At 40.8% G+C, this 16662-nt stretch overlaps 1 protein-coding gene across 1 annotated transcript in view; it reads right to left on the reverse strand.

The window, feature by feature from the left end:
• Positions 1 to 16662, reverse strand: part of LOC147005319 (guanylate-binding protein 6) — a 77168-nt gene that overhangs the window by 32515 nt on the left and 27991 nt on the right. The gene's annotated exons all lie outside the window — the stretch shown is intronic.

The following is a 16662-nucleotide window of genomic DNA, read 5'->3' on the forward strand; positions in this document are numbered from 1 at the left end:
GGTACTGGAATTGCAGGGATAAGACTTCCATGACCCAATATAATGCATTCACTTTCCCGTTTAAAAGCAATCTTCAAGAAATGACTAAAACTGTGCTTACTATCCAGAAACAGATCAATTCTTTGGCAGCCGTGGTGCTTCATAACTGATGGGGGCCAGATGTCCTGACAGCTAAAGAAGGTGGTCTTTGCCTGTTCCTCCAAGAAGAATGCTATTTCTATATCAAACAATCTGGGATAGTGAGAAATAAAATCAAGGAGCTACAGTCAGACATAAAGAACTTCAGAGACCGTGAGACCTCAAGTTGTGGGACTTTCGAAAATCCTATATATGGAAGTGGATACTCCCTTTTATAACACCTTTCCTACTCATCTTCCTGGAGTTATTATTTGCTTCTTGCCTCATTAATCTTGTTTCTGCATTCCTTCAACAACAAATAAAAAAAATTTCTAACCAAACTATTAATCAGCTCCTATTTCAGGATTACCAGGTGTTGCCCACAGAAGAGCCTCTGTCCACAGAGGAACATGATTCAGACAATTATCAAGTGGATCCCGATGGTGAAAGCCAACTACACCCAAAATTGATGACGCCCCTAGAGAACAGCTAGGAAGCAGCTTAAGAGACATGACACCCTCAATTCCTTTTCATCATCGGCTTCCCTCTCCCTTTTCCTTCACTTTTCTTTATAATAACAAGAATGGAGGTATGTTGGCATCAGGATATCCCAAACCTATGACATAACATAGGCAACAGCAAGACCTGCAACCTGCAGACCAGTTGCCAAGACATGCACCATATTCCCAACATCCACTGGGCTCACCTCCCACCTTTACCTATGTTATGTCATTTTCCATGTAAATAAGGAAAATGCCCCTTCCTCACTCTCCCCCCCCCCCCCCCTCTTCTCTTTCTGCCACTACTTTGTCTCTCCCTTCCAATAAAACCTCTTCCACATGGAGCTGCCTTGGTCTAGTGTGCTGTTGAGATGTGACCCGCCATTCTAACACATCAGACTGGGCCATATCCAGGCACCTAGCTTCAAGGTCCTTAATATATTCTCCTAGACATTACCTGCTGAGCTCAGAGTGATAAGGGGACAAAGGAGAAGGTCAGTTGCATGGAAGTAAACTGTTACCTTATTTCGACTTCAGTAAACTCTCCCCCTATTCATCTGGTGGGTCCACATGGCCACCCATTTGCAGGCCCAGGTAGAACACACACAGAGTCCACACCAGGACTGGGAAGAAGTTCATGTCAGCAGGTTCTTGGATTCCACTAAGGCCAGGGGAGTCTCTGGTCTGGAACAAAGCAGGGATGTGTACAGTTCTTGTCAGTTGAATGGCACTGCTGAGACAGGATTGAGGGGAACAGCAGGAGCAGGACTGCCTCTAACACTTGCTTAAGCCTTTTATTCACTTCAGCACTCAACTGAATCTATAAAATATCAGGATAAACCTGCGTGTTCCTTTCCCTGTGTTTCTCTTCTGTATTATATATATATTATATTAGAGAGAGAGAGAGGTGCGTGTGTGTGTGTATTTGTGTGTGCTTGTGTGTGTGTGTGTGTGTGTGTGTGTGTGTGTCTGTGCTTGAGCACAGCTGTGCAAATGCACATATTTGCTGAGGTTTTGAAAAAGTGCCTCTTACAAAATCAGGACCTCACTGCTTTGCTATACTAGCTGACTAGTGAGCCTCAGGGCCTTGCTGTCTCTGACCCCACCCCAGCCTTGGGATTACAGGCACATACTGCCATGCCCAGCTTTTCACTCTAGATCCAAATTGACTTCCCCATGCTTGCATAACAAACCCTTCACTGAATAAGTCATCTCCTTAAGCCCTGAATTTGAATTTTTATGAGTCCACAAGATAGATGCACAGTCCTGTCATAGATGAACAGGCAGCTTGCTCTCTCTAGTGTGGAGCTATGCTGGACCACAAAAGGACAATGGAGTAGGTGTACAGTCTCCTGGCCAATTAGAAGAGCATCATAGCTGAATAGCCCTCTGACCAGTTATGTCTGTGGTATTGTATACAAAGGTGCTGTGTAGATGCCTCTGCTGTGAGACTGCACTGCAGATTAAATGGAAAACTGTAAAGCCAAACAGTAGTGATGAAGGAGGGGTCAGGAATCCACTACTCCCTTGATAACTAAGCTGATGCGGGAGACAATATGGAGGCAGTAGAAGTCATAAGTAATAACTGAACTAGCAAAAAAGTGATGGGCAAATACAAAACGTGGAAAGTCAGGTTTAATGTTCCTTTTAAAAATAGCAAATCACACTGTAGCAGGAAATCTGGGCCTCGGTGTAATGCTGGGAGCCTCAAACAATCACAAAAGCATGTCCTACAGGAGTACCTAATTGAAGACTGCCTGAGGGAACAAGGATTGCTGGTGCAGACAATGCCAGCCAATTGGGAGCTACTGTTTAGAAGAGATGCTTTCTTGGGACCAATGGGGCTCAGGAGGAGGGTATTAAAGGAGCTTGCTGCAGTTTTTCACTTGCTCCTGGAGTCTTTGTTGTTGACTCTGTGCCACCTCAACTCCTACCACCAAGAACAGGTAGGATCCAGCAGTGGGTAGTCCAGGGCACAGGCAACATCACACTACTAAAAGTTTAATAGTTAGTGCATGGAATCATTTCACCCTTGTCGAACTTGTGGGTTCTTCCATATGGATTTCTGGGGCCATGTCTAAGATGTTACTTTATCTTTAGGGGAAAGTGTGGTATGGCCTGGAATTTCTAAAATATAGGGAAGTATCTTTTACTGACTGATCCTGGTAACATGTGACCTCTTACTATTGCTTAAGTTTCTGAAAATTCTATATCTATCTATCTATCTATCTATCTATCTATCTATCTATCTATCTTTCTATCTATCTATCTGAAATGGCAAATGACAGTAGTCCCATCCCTTATTAGACAGTATAGCCTTTTAAATACTTGATAGATAGATAGATAGATAGATAGATAGATAGATAGATAGATAGATAGATAGATAGATAGATAGATAGAGGAACATCATGTTAAGACAAAAGTCAGCTCTCCAAGTCTGCTTCTTACATGTCAGGAGTAAATAAATAAATATGTGTTTACATCAGCACAACTACTGGACTGAAAAAGGGGGCAGGCTAGTCTGGAGAGAGGGCTCAGAGATTAAAAACACTTGCTGCTCTTGTAAAAGACCTGAGGTTGGTTCCCGGCAGCTACATCTGGTGGCTGTCAACTGCCTTACACCCCATTTCCAATGGCTGTGATACCCACTCCTCACCTCTGTGGACACCCGTACCCATGTAGTATACATACATACACTCAGGCACACATTCATAAAAAATATAAAATATTTTTTCAAAGGAAACGATTGAATTTTCACAGGGGTAGATGGGGGAACACTTTTGTGAAGAAAAGCACCAGAAATGGGAGAGAAGATGCTGAGATGCTGGGATGGGGTTTGTAGAAGAAAGCCAACCTTTTAAAGCGATGCTTTAAGCTGTTTGCATTCATTATTTTTACTTGGGCTTCCATTATTTTGTACCACTTTGGGTGTGTGATTAGAAAAAGCAGGGGAATAAAATGTTTCTGAGTAGCTCAGTGGAAATCTGTAAGAATGACTCACCTGCTAAGGCTGTTAAGAAATCAGAGACAGAACTGAATGTGAAAGGGGTGAAAACCAGAAAGTGCTGCCACAGAAAAGCAGAGGGAGTGAGGACAGTCTCTGAGGAGACCCACACTCCCTCAGGGTGCACTGCACCTCACAGTCCCCCCCACCTCAGGAAGCTTCTCTTAGGGGCTGACCTGTCACCTTTTCCTTGTCTCACATTTGTCCTGAATTCATCAATGTTAGCTCTTACTCTGCAGCTCATTCCTCACTCTCCCTCAGGCAAATGGTACCAGCATCACTCTTAAACCCTCCAGGCCACAACCAGGAAAGGCTGCTTCAGATTTTACAAAGAAAGGGGTAAACTGAGCAGCAATCAAGGATACCAGGGGGGTTCAAATACAGCAACAAGAGAAAAGGAGTTGGGAGGTATTTTAACCTCTGAATTAGACCCTACCTATGCTGGCCTCTCACCCTCAAGAAGCAAATATAACTAGTCAGTGAATGAAATCTCCTAATCTTTATCTGGATGAGCAACCCTGCTTCTCTGATAATGACAAAATGTAACTTGTGACAATGACTGCACATCCCAGGCTTGGCCACCTTCTATCCTTCTATCTATTAAGCATATCTGACTTAAACAATCTCAGATTGTTTATAATTATTTGTTCTAGAATGTATCTAGCAAACAAAAAGAGTACATTGTAACTTAATGGAAATAGCAGAACAAGGCTAAATATATCTTGAAGGCAATGGTCTTTAACATTTTATTCTTATTTTTTTAATTTGATATTTTCTTTATATACATTTCAAATGCTATCCCGAAAGTTCCCTATACCCTCCCTCTGCCCTGCTCCCCAACCCACCCACTCGTGCTTCTTGGCCCTAGCATTCCCCTGTACTGTGGCATATGAAGTTTGTAATACCAAGGGGCCTCTCTTCCCAGTGATGGCTGACTAGGCCATCATCTGCTACATATGCAGCTAGAGATATGAGCTCTGGGGGTACTGGTTGGTTCATACTATTGTTCCACCTATAGGACTGCAGACCCCTTCAGCTCCTTGGGTGCCTTCTCTAGCTTCTCCATTTGGGGCCCTTATTCTATCTTATAGATGACTGAGAGCATACACTTCTGTATTTGCCAGGCACTGGCATAGCCTCATATGAGACAGCTATAACAGGGTCCCTTCAGCAAAATCTTTCTGGCATATTCAATAGTGTCTGGGTTTGGTGGCTGATTATAGGATGGATCCCCGGGTGGGGTAGTCTCTGGATACTCCATTCTTTCATCTTAGCTCCAAATTTTGTCTCTGTAACTCCTTTCATGCCTATTTTGTTCCCTATTCTAAGAAGGAATGAAGTATCCACCCATTGATCTTCCCTCTTCTTGATTTTCTTGTGTTTTGCAAATTGTATCTTGGGTGTTCTATGTTTCTGGGCTAAATCCACTTCTCAGTGATTACATATCTAATGATTTCTTTTGTGATTGGGTTACCTCACTAAGGATGATAACCTCCAGATACATCCATTGTCCAAGAATTTCATAAATCCATTGTTTTTAATAGCTGAGTAGTACTCCATTGTATAAATGTACCACATTTTCTGTATCCATTCTTCTGTTGAGGGATATCTGGGTTCTTTCCAGCATCTGGCTATTTATTATAAATAAGGCGACTATGAACATAGTGGAGCATGTGTTCTTATTACCAGTTGGAACTTCTTCTGGGTATGTGCCCAGGAGAGGTATTGCTGTATCTTCCGGTAGTATTATATCCAATTTTCTGAGGAACCACCAAACTGACTTCCAGAGATATTGTACAAGCTTGCAATCCCACCAGCAGTGAAGGCGTTTTCCTCTTTTTCCACATTCTCACCAGGATCTGCTGTCACCTAAATTTTTGATCTTAGCCATTTTGACTGGTGTGAGAGGGAATCTCAAGGTTGTTTTGATTTGCATTTTCCCTGATGATTAAGAATGTTGAACATTTTTTCAGGTGCTTCTCAGCCATTCGGTATTCCATAGTTGAGAATTCTTTGTTTAGCTCTGAACCCCATTTTAATGGGGTTATTTGAATTTCTGGAGTCCAGCTTCTTAAGCTCTTTGTATATATTGGATATTAGTCCCCTATCAGATTTAGGATTGGTAAAAATCCTTTCCCAATCTGTTGGTGGCCTTTTTGTCTTATTGACAGTGTCTTTTGCCTTACAGAAGCTTTTCAATTTTATGAGGTCCCATTTGTCAATTCTTGATCTTACAGCACAAGCCATTGCTGTTCTGTTTAGGAATTTTTCCCCTGTGCCCATATCTTTGAGGCTTTCCCCCACTTTCTCCTCTATAAGTTTCAGTGTCTCTGGTCTTATGTGGAGGTCTTTGATCCACTTTGACTTGAGCTTTGTACAAGGAGATAAGAAAGGATCAATTCGCGTTCTTCTACATGAAAACCACCAGTTGTGCCAGCACCATTTGTTGAAAATGCTGTCTTTTTACCACTGGATGGTTTTAGCTCCCTTGTCAAAGATCAAGTGACCATAGGTGTGTGGGTTCATTTCTGGGTCTTCAATTCTATTCCATTGATCTACCTGTCTGTCACTAAACCAGTACCATGCAGTTTTTAATCACAATTGCTCTGTAGTACAGCTTAATGTCAGGCATGGTGATTCCACCAGAGGTTCTTTTATTGTTGAGAATAGTTTTTGCTATCCTAGACTTTTTATTTTTCCAGCTGAATGTGCAAATTGTCCTTTCTATCTCAGTGAAGGATTGAATTGGAATTTTGTTGGGGATTGCATTGAATCTGTAGATTGCTATCGGCAGGATAGCCATTTTTACTATATTAATCCTGCCAATTCATGAGCATGGGAGATCTTTCTATCTTCTGAGATCTTCTTCAACTTCTTTCTTCAGAGACTTGAAGTTCTTATCATACAGATATTTCACTTCCTTAGTTAGAGTCACACCAAGGTATTTTATATTATTTGTGAGTATTGTTAAGGGTGTTCTTTCCCTAATTTCTTTCTCAGTCCATTTATCATTTGTGTAGAGAAAGGCCATTGATTTATTTGAGTTAATTTTATATCCAGCTAGTGTACTGAAGCTGTTTCAGATTTAGGAGTTCTCTGGTGGAATTTTTGGGGTCAGTTATATATACTATCATATCATCTGCAAATAGTGATATTTTGACTTCTTCCTTTCTAATCTGTATCCCCTTCATGTTCTTTTGTTGTCGAATTTCTCTGGCTAGAACTTCAAGGACTATATTGAATAGGTAGGGAGAAAGTGGGCAGCCTTGTCTAGTCCCTGATTTTAGTGGGATTGCTTTGAGTTTCTCTCCATTTAGTTTGATGTTGGCTACTGGTTTGCTCTAAATTGCTTTTGTCATGTTTAAGTATGGGCCTTGAATTCCTGATCTTTCCAAAACTTTTATCATGAAGGGGTGTTGGATTTTGTCGAATGCTTTCTCAGCATCTAACGAGATGATCATGTGGTTTTTGTCTTTGAGTTCGTTTATACAGTGGATTACGTTGATGGATTTCCATATATTAAACCATCCCTGCATCCCTGGGATGAAGCCTACTTGGTCATGATGGATGATCACTTTGATATGTTCTTGGATTTGGTTTGGAGGATTTTATTGAGTATTTTTGCATCCATGTTCATAAGAGAAATTGGTCTGAAGTTCTCTTTCTTTGTTGGATCTTTGTGTGGTTTAGGCATCAGAGTAATTGTGGCTTCATAGAATGAGTACCTTCTGTTTCTATTTGGTGGAATAGTTTGAGAAGAGTTGGAATTAGGTCTTCTTTGAAGGTCTGATAGAACTCTGCACTAAACCCATCTGATCCTGGGCTTTTTTTGGTTGGGAGACTATTGATGACGACTTCTATTTCTGTAGGGGAAATGGGACTGGTAAGATTGATAATCTGATCCTGATTTAACTTTGGTACCTGGTATCTATATAGGAAGTTGTTCATTTCATCCAGGTTTTTCAGTATTGTTGAGTATAGCCTTTTGTAGTAGGATCTGATGATGTTTTGGATTTCCTTAGGTTCTGTTGTTATGTCTCCTTTTTCATTTTTGATTTTGTTAATTAGGATACTGTCCCTGTACTGTCTAGTTAGTCTGGCTAAGGGTTTATCTATCTTGTTGATTTTCTCAAAGAACCAGCTCCTGGTTTGGTTGATTCTTTGAATAGTTCTTTTTGTTTCCACTTGGTTGATTTCAGCCCTGAGTTTGATTATTTCCTGCTGTCTACTCCTCTTGGGTGAATGTGCTTCCTTTAGTTCTAGAGCTTCTAGGTGTGCTGTCATGCTGCTAGTGTATGATCTCTCTAGTTTTTTTGTTTTTTTGTTTTTTTTTTTTTTTTTTGGAATAACTAAGGGCTATGATTTTTCCTCTTAGGACTGCCTTCATGTGGCCCATAAGTTTGGGTATATTGTGGCTTCATTTTCATTAAACTCTAAAAATTCTTTAATTTCTTTCTTTATTTCATCCTTGACTAAGGAATTATTGAGTAGAGTGTTGTTCAGTTTTCATGCAAATGTTGGCTTTCCATTATTTATGTTGTTTTTGAAGATCAGCCTTAGTCCGTGGTGATCAGATAGGCTGCATGGGATAATTTCAATATTTTTGTATCTGTTGAGGCCTATTTTGTGACCAATTATATGGTCAATTTTGGAGGAGGTACCATGTGGCTCTGAGAAGAAGGTATATCCTTTTGTTTTAGGATAAAATGTTCTGTAGATATCAATTAAATCCATTTGTTACATAACTTCTTTTAGTGTCCATGTGTCTCTGTTTAGTTTCTGTTTCCAGGATCTGTCCATTGGTGAGAGTGGGGTGTTGAAGTCTACCACTATCATTGTGTGAGATGCAATGTGTGCTTTGAGCTTTACTAAAGTTTCTTTAATGAATGTGGCTGCCCTTGTATTTGGAGCATAGATATTCAGAATTAAGAGTTCCTCTTGGTAAAATTTACCTTTGATGAGTATGAAGTGCCCCTCCTTGTCTTTTTTGATAACTTTGGGTTGGAAGTCAATTTTATTCAATATTAAAATGGCTACTCCAGCTTGTTTCTTCGGACCATTTTCTTGGAAAATTGTTTTCCAGCCTTTCACTCTGAGGTAGTGTCTGTTCTTTTCTCTGAAGTGGGTTTCCTGTAAGCAACAAAATGTTGGGTCATGTTTGTGTAGCCAGTCTATTAGTCTATGTCTTTTTATTGGGGAATTGAGTCCATTGATGTTAAGAGAAATTAAAGAAAAGTAATTGTTGGTTCCTGTTATTTTTGTTGTTAAAGTTGGGATTCTGTTCTTGTGACTGTCTTCGTTTAGGTTTGTTGAAGGATTATTTTCTTGCTTTTTCTAGGGTGTAGTTTCCATCCTTGTGTTGGTGTTTTCCCTTTATTATCCTTTGAAGGGCTGGATTCGTGAAAAGATATTGTGTGAATTTGGTTTTATCATGGAATACTTTGGTTTCTCCATCTATGGTAATTGATAGTTTTGCTGGGTATAGTAGCCTGGGCTGGCATTTGTGTTCTCTTAGTGTCTGCATAACATCTGTCCAGGATCGTCTGGCTTGCATAGTCACTGGTGAGAAGTCTGGTGTAATTCTAATAGGCCTGCCTTTATGTTACTTGACCTTTTTCCTTTACTACTTTTAATAGTCTATCTTTATTTACTGCATTTATTGTTGTGATTCTTATGTGTCGGGAGGAATTTGTTTTCTGGTCCAGTCTATTTGGAGTTCTGTAGGCTTCTTGTATGTTCTTGGGCATCTCTTTCTTTAGGCTTGGGAAGTTTTCTTCTATAATTTTGTTGAAGATATTTGCTGGCCCTTTAAGTTGAAAAATCTTCATTCTCATCTACTCCAATTATCCGTAGGTTTGGTCTTCTCATTGTGTCCTGGATTTCCTGGATGCTCTGAGTTAGGATCTTTTTGCATTTTACATTTTCTTTATTTGTTGTGCCCATGTTCTCTATGGAATCTTCTGCACCTGAGATTCTCTCTTCCATCTCTTGTATTCTGTTGCTGATGCTCACGTCTATAGTTCCAGATTTCTTCCTAGGGTTTCTATCTCCAGTGTTGTCTCACTTTGGGTTTTCTTTATTGTTTCCACTTCCCTTTTTAGGTCTTGGATGGTTTTGTTCAGTTCCATCACCTGTTTGGTTGTGTTTTCCTCTATTTCTTTAAGGACTTCTACCTCTTTAGCAGTGTTCTCTTGTATTTCTTTAAGTGAGTTATTAAAGTCCTTCTTGATGTCCTCTACCAGCATCATGAGATATGATTTTAAATCTGAGTCTTGCTTTTCGGGTGTGTTGGGGTATCCAGACCAGAACTGGCTGAGGTGAGAATGCTGAAGATGGTGAGTGGTCTTGGTTTCTGTTAGTAAGATTCTTATGTTTGCTTTTCGCCATCTGGTAATCTCTGGGGTTAGTTGTTATAGTTGTCTCTGGTTGGAGCTTGTTCCTCCTGTGATTCTGTTAGCCCCTGTCAGCAGACCTGAGAGTCTAGCTCTTTTCTGAGTCTCAGTGGTCAGAGTACTCTCTGCAGGCAAGCTCTCCTCTTGCAGGAAGGTACACAGATATTTGGTGTTTGGACCTGCCTCCTGGCTTAAGATGAAGGCCGGAAACAGGGCCTGTCCCAGAAGCTGTGTAGCTTCTGTAGTCCACACTCGCACCTGGGCAGACTAGTCTCTGAGGGTTCCGGAACCCAAGATGGCTCCTCCAAGTGCTCTGGCAGAGCCCTCCTGGGTGGGGTGAACACCTCTTTTCTGGAGGAGAAGGTACCCGGATGTCTGGAGCCTGAAACAGGGTCTGTCCCAGAAGCTGAGTCACTACTGCCTGTCCCAGAAGCTTGAAAATATCCTAAGATATATTCAGCATAAGTACTGTTAATCATGCTGCTTCTTCCCTCCCTGCCCTGGGGTTTGAAGTTCTTATGGGGGAAACTGATACTTTCCCTCAGTTCTCATGGTATTTCAAATTCTAAACAGACATGTAGAAGCAGGAGGCAATCACACCCTTCCTTAAAATGAGAGAGAGGAGTCCCAAAGCTGGTTATTGGACAGTCCATTCTCAGTTCTCCATTCAATTTAAGGCCTACTCCATGAGATGGAGTCTACACATGGCATTACTAAAGAGACCCTGAACCTGAATTGTTATGCTATCGGCCTAGGAGAGAATCAAATTCTGATGCTCTGAAAGAAGACCACAGCAATAAAGTGACTCCTTATGGCATACTACTTTGCCCATGGAGTAAAGTCCCATGGGGTACTTTTGACTTTTCCATTACAACTGTTCCACTGTTGATGGCATCCACCTACGTGGTCACCTGAGTCCTCAATCCTCTGTGAACTTTGTAAAAAGATATATAAATATCAAATCTCCAACTCAATAAGATCCATGGCTCTGAGATTGAGTCTAAAGTCATAAACACTCACTGAAATGGAATAAACATTTGTCTTCCTCAAAAATTCAGCCCTTGGACTCAACTCCACAGGATGTGCAGCCTTTCATGAGATGTTTCAGTGGCAGGTGCAGATGTTTTGTGGCTGGAATTGCTGTTCTTACAAAAGCTTCTAAGACAACGCACTGGCCTTCCCATAGTGTGAGGAGACACCATAAGTCAGTGGTCATTGACCTAAATGACAACTCCTCAGACACCAGCATGCTGGTACTCTGATTTTGAAGTCCTGGGGTCTAAAACTAAGAAATAATTTTCTGTTATTTTTATGTTCATCCTTTGTGTGGGGGTTTTTTTAATCCTACCACTAAAGGACACTAAAACATGCATGTCTATACTTATTCTGACAGTCAGAGCCTGAATGTTCAGGTTTACACTTAATTCCACTCTTCCCTGGACTCTAACATTAAACATAGGTTATTACCTCTGTTGGTCCAGGCCAGAAGGAATTCCAGTGTGGGAAAGAAACAAGGACACAATGTTTTACCCCTAGCTAAAGAGTCATGGTAACTGGGGAAAAGAGTCAGATTTTTATTCTGTAATGTTGCAGTCTCTGGTGGGTTGACCACACTCTAGGGAATAAAATGCACCCTAGAGTATATGGGCAGCACAACCTGTCCTTCATGGGATGGGGAGAAAAGATATGAAGTTGGGTGCATGGGGAAAGGACAAAGGTGAGTGGATATGGGATGAAAATCAATTGTATAAAATTCTCAGAGAACTACTACACTGATAGAAAATAAATTATCTACTTTGGAAAATAATAATAGTAGTTCACAAGAAAACACTTCCACATTAACATGAAATTTGAAGAGAAAATACAAAGTTGATAGGCTAAGCCACACTGTGTTCATTTAAATTCATGAAGTGTATTAATATTTTCAGAATCTTGTAATTTGGTATGGGTTTGGCATAGTTAGAAATCCCAATGGTCTTCTTAAGAAATAATTTCTCTATTAGAGGTACAGAGATGGTCAAAGGTTAAGAGCACTGGCTCTGGCAGAGGACATGGGCTCTTTCCCCAGCACATACATGAAGGCTTACAACCATATCTAATTCCAATTCCAGGATATCTGAAGCCCTCTACTACACTCAAAAGGAAATGCAGGAAAAGTCTCCATATGCATAAAATGGAAAAAAGTCTAAATAATGTTTTAAAAAGAAATCACTTGTGTGATTTCACTGAAAAAAAATGTGTTCTGATATTTTTTGAGTTAATGCTATTACATTAAAGATGGGGACCTTCATACATATGGATATACATGATGCAAGCAACATTCTGAGAAGTTGTAAGCATGAACAGATATTTCAATATGGCATAACAATGTGGTGATTTTATCCTTAGGATAATGGATTTGAATTCTTGGTTCCCACTTGGTAGTACTGGTTGGGAAGGATTAGGGGGTGTGTCCTTGATGGAGTTGGTGTCTCTGGGTTGGGTTTTGAGATTTCAAAAGACTCACATTCCCATATAGCTCTTTCTGTCTGCCTTGTGCTTGTAGATCAGAGATGAGTAAGATCTCAGTTACTGCTCCAGGGCATGCCTGCTCACCTGTGCACATGTTTCCTGCCATCATGGTCATGGAATCACCCTCTAAAACTATAAGCCTCCAATAAATTCTTTCTTGTGTACATTGCCTCGGTCGTGGTACCTTAGTAGAGTACACTAGAAAAGTTACTAAGACATGACTATTATCAAATACCTTTTTCTGTATAGAAAGAAAACAAAGTACTAAATAACATGCTACAATGAAATATTCAACACATAGCACCATAGAAAAATATGATTTAAAAAGGAAGCTCACAAATCCCTGTGACTCTGATTCCCGGTCCTGAGCCTTGGCTACTGATGATGTTAGAACAGAAATGACTGGATTGCTCTAGAATGATTATATCATGATTGTTTTCAGAAAACTATGCCATAGAATATTTTTTTAAAAATACAGGGTGGTCATAGACAGAACTAACCACTCTGGAGAGTAAAAATATATTTTCTGTGGACATATTGATGCTTTCTGCTCTGGGGTTGCATCCTGAGGATAAGGGAGAGGAAGTTACACTGAGCAGTCTTGCAGTGTTATAGGCCTCGTTTTCATAATCCCTAACCAGGTAGAGACTGCCTCTACCAATGTGATGGTTTATATATGCTAGGCCCACAGATTGGTATTGTTAGGAGGTGTTGTCTTTTTGGAGTATGTGTTCAACGTGGTTGTGGCCTTGTTGTAGTGGGTGTAGCCTTTGGAGGTGGGTGTGGCCTTGTTGGAGTGGGTGTGGCCTTGAGAGAATAGGGGTGGTTTTGATGGAGTGGGTGGGTCACTGTGGATGTGGGCTTTATGAGCCTCATCCTAGCTCCCTGGAAGTCAGTATTCTCTAGCAGCCTCCATATGATGATGTAGAGCTCTCAGATCCTCCTGCACCATGCCTGCCTGGATAATCCCATGCTGGTACCTCGGCAATAGTGGACTGAACCTCTTAATCTGTAAGCCACCCCTAAATATATGTTGTCCTTTGTAAGACTTACCTTGGTCATGGTGTCTCTTCACAGCAGTAAAACACAGCAGCTAGGAAGTGTTTATGGTCCATGAGATACTGAACAATCCCCAAGGGAGAATGTGATCCAACTGCACCCACAGAAGTGATGTCAGGTCATTGGTTTCATGATATAAAAGGGTTTTCCAGAGTCTGCTATGGACTTTGGTTTTGTTTGGGGAGAACAAATATCAACTTAGGAGTCTAACTCTTGGGCAAATGGCTCTTGACACTTCCAGTTACTGTCTGAGCTGCATGCTCTTCCATTTCACGTACCTTCATATTTTCACAGGGAACGTCAGCAGAGTACACTGAAGATAAAACAGGAAATCTGGAGTAACTATGCCAGAGAAAATGAATGTAGATTCAGCCATTCATGACGCTTAGTAGTATATAAATAAGACATAGCTCTGGTGTGGCTGTATCTATGATACTGAAGATGACCATGTGCACACTGGGCATTATTGACATGGGTAGAATTACCTGCCACTAGAGTTTGGCTCAACTTGGGAAGTATTGAGCTGATACTTTGGTAAAATTGATAAGAAGAATCTAAGTGGTTGAAATATAATTGAAGTCATGTGCTATTTCTAATGACTGAGAACTCACCCATTCCTGTTAAAAGAATTTTCTGATTTATTCTGAAGACTAACCCACTCTATTCAAATCTTCAGTCCAAGGGGGAAATAGCTGCTAAACACCAACAAGTAAGAGAGAAAATTATAATCTTGTTAAGTCAAAATTTAATCACAGAGGCATTCTGTCAAAAAAAAATATGTTCCACAGTTTGGGACTTTTAGCAAATTTCCCATCAGAAATTTTCACGGAATGACTAGAAATAGTTTTCGTAGGTACTCAGCAGGATGTCTTTCTCTAAAGGGATGTAAAGACACATCTGTATGCATGTGCATATGAACTAGTGACCTATCGAAGTGATTGGGTATGTATATGTATTTAGGGCTAACAATTAATAACTGAAAAATCTAAAAGGGGGATCCTACTTGGAAAACACCGATTCTCCCTCTCAGCAGCATTAATTGCCTATAGATATTCATCTAGATGAAGGCCTTTCAAAATTCCCCTAATGTGGCAGCCTCCCAACTGAGGATTTCTTCCCATAGTGCTATGTACACTGACAGGGATAAAAGCAGTCAGTACCCTGAGCTTGCTAACATCTTTCTGAGAGCTGGGAGGCAGGCTGGAGCTCCTCAAAGCAATCACAGAGCATCATTTGTACAGTAGAAGCAGCCACATCAGAAGAAACAAAAGCCCAGGCTGACTAAAATCCTGCACTACAGAAGGAAGCAGCAGCAGCAGGCTGCAAGGACCACAGCAGCACCCAGAACTCCTAGAAACCTTTGACAAGCATCTGCAGAGGGCTTAGGCTGGGACAGTCTTCCCTGCTTAGTCTTACTCTCTTTATATGTTCACATTCAGACAATCTGGACCCAACTGATCCTGAAATATGTCTTCTGACTGGAACAGCATACTAAGTGGCATATGTATACAAGTGCATGCACACAAATAAACGAATACATAGAACTCTTTTTTTTTTTTTCAGGAGAAAAGACTGACCAGGCACAGACTAAACCTGAGAAAAAGAACCCCTGAGCCTAGGACTTCTCCCTATAGCTAGAGCTCACTGGAGCTTCAGCACTTATCCTACAATTCCAGGCCAGAGGATAGGTTCTTGCATCAGCCTCTGCTGCTATTCCTGTTGTCTACTGACAAGAACTCACTTAAAGATTCAGACCTCCTGCATCAGAGACCAGGGATGCCATCACACTTCTCAGAGTGGCACTGGATCTCTGCTAACAGCCACGACTCCCAGAGTTCAAATCCACTCCAAATGAATTGTTGAATCCCTGTGGCAATGAGTTTTATTCCATTAAAGTTGTTAAACCTGAGTTAGTAATCAAACACCTTTGTTAGACTGTCTATGAGTCTTCAGGTGGGGGCATTATCATGCCGTGTAGCATAACTTAGTTTAATATATACATATATCCCATGATCTCCACATTGACTGGCCAGGTAGGATGTCCTCAACTGCAATCTTGAGGTGGCAACAGATTTTTAATTGGACTTAATGTTCACTAAATAGTAACAAAATAAAGTAAAATTTGCTTTGCTATCTGACTAACTCATTATTAGAGAAGGCTGCTGAGATACTCCAGTGGGAGGTACTCTCTACATACCACACCCGCAGCTCAGGAAAGTTGTGTGTGTGTGCCTGCCTGCCTGCCTGACTGACTGAGATGTGGAGAATATATGCTTAAGAGCTAGTGACATATCAGTGGATGCACTTGGGTTCACAATGTGTCCACCTCCTGTGTTTTTAAAGACTGGTATGTTTGAAGTCAGGATAGATCTTTCACAATTGTCTTCTCTGTGCCTTAGGAAAAATACTCATCGCCAGCACACCTCTTTCTTGTAGACTTGGGCACAATAGAAATTTCTTGGTCCTTTGATGGGTTTGCTTTCTGAAAATTATCTAAAACAGACGCTGGAAATTCTACCTCACTTCCATGTAAACACGTGGTAGGAGCCCCCTGATCTGCTTTCTCAGTTCATACCTCTTCTCCTCTCTCCCTGGAAGTATCTCAGTCATGGTAGATATCCATTCTCCTTTCTCATGTTATCCTCAGTGAAGACTCTGTTCTTCCATTCCAAATTGGTGATTAATGTTAGACTGGTCCTATTTTTCTTACCATAACTATTATTGCCACTTACAGGCCTTCAATGTCCAAGTATTGACCAACCCAGCACACTTTCATCTCAGCCCTTGTAGTTTCATTCTTTCAAAACCATTTTTAGGTACCAGATTGAAATCCCAAATATTAACAAGCCTGATGTTTACTTTTATGCATTAAATTGTCAGGACAACATCTGACATTATACTTGGTCAAAACATTTTTTTTCCTTTTCTGAATAATCCTGCAACTCTCATTCCGTATCAAAAAATCTACTTCTGAAAAGATATAATTCTGGCCACCTCAGCAAAGTGACTACCTAAATTAGAGTGTGGCTGTCCCAAAGGCACAAGTCAAGCAGCCTTGGAAGGGGGAGTGAGGATGATT

The sequence above is a fragment of the Mus caroli genome, unplaced genomic scaffold, assembly GCF_978045245.1.
Source record: "Mus caroli unplaced genomic scaffold, Mus_caroli_1 scaffold_4, whole genome shotgun sequence".
Classification (NCBI taxonomy): Eukaryota; Metazoa; Chordata; class Mammalia; order Rodentia; family Muridae; genus Mus; species Mus caroli.